The sequence below is a fragment of the Penaeus monodon genome, chromosome 27, assembly GCF_015228065.2.
Source record: "Penaeus monodon isolate SGIC_2016 chromosome 27, NSTDA_Pmon_1, whole genome shotgun sequence".
In the NCBI taxonomy this organism is placed as follows: Eukaryota; Metazoa; Arthropoda; class Malacostraca; order Decapoda; family Penaeidae; genus Penaeus; species Penaeus monodon.
In genome coordinates, this window is record NC_051412.1 from 26,227,840 (window position 1) to 26,228,041 (window position 202).

The window sequence follows — 202 nt, forward strand, 5'->3', positions numbered from 1 at the left end:
GAGAAACGTTTTCTCGGGTTTTACTTCGGCCTAGGGTTGAGCTTTGGCCTGAAGAGGGACACAGGCAAGAGGACATCAGGGAGGGATGTGGCAGAAGGGGCTTGTTGAGGAGAGAAAAATACAGTGTAGATTATGTGAAAGGATATAGGTTCAGATATATTGTTCTTGGTCAAATAATATACCCTTTTCTGTTTTTCTTTTC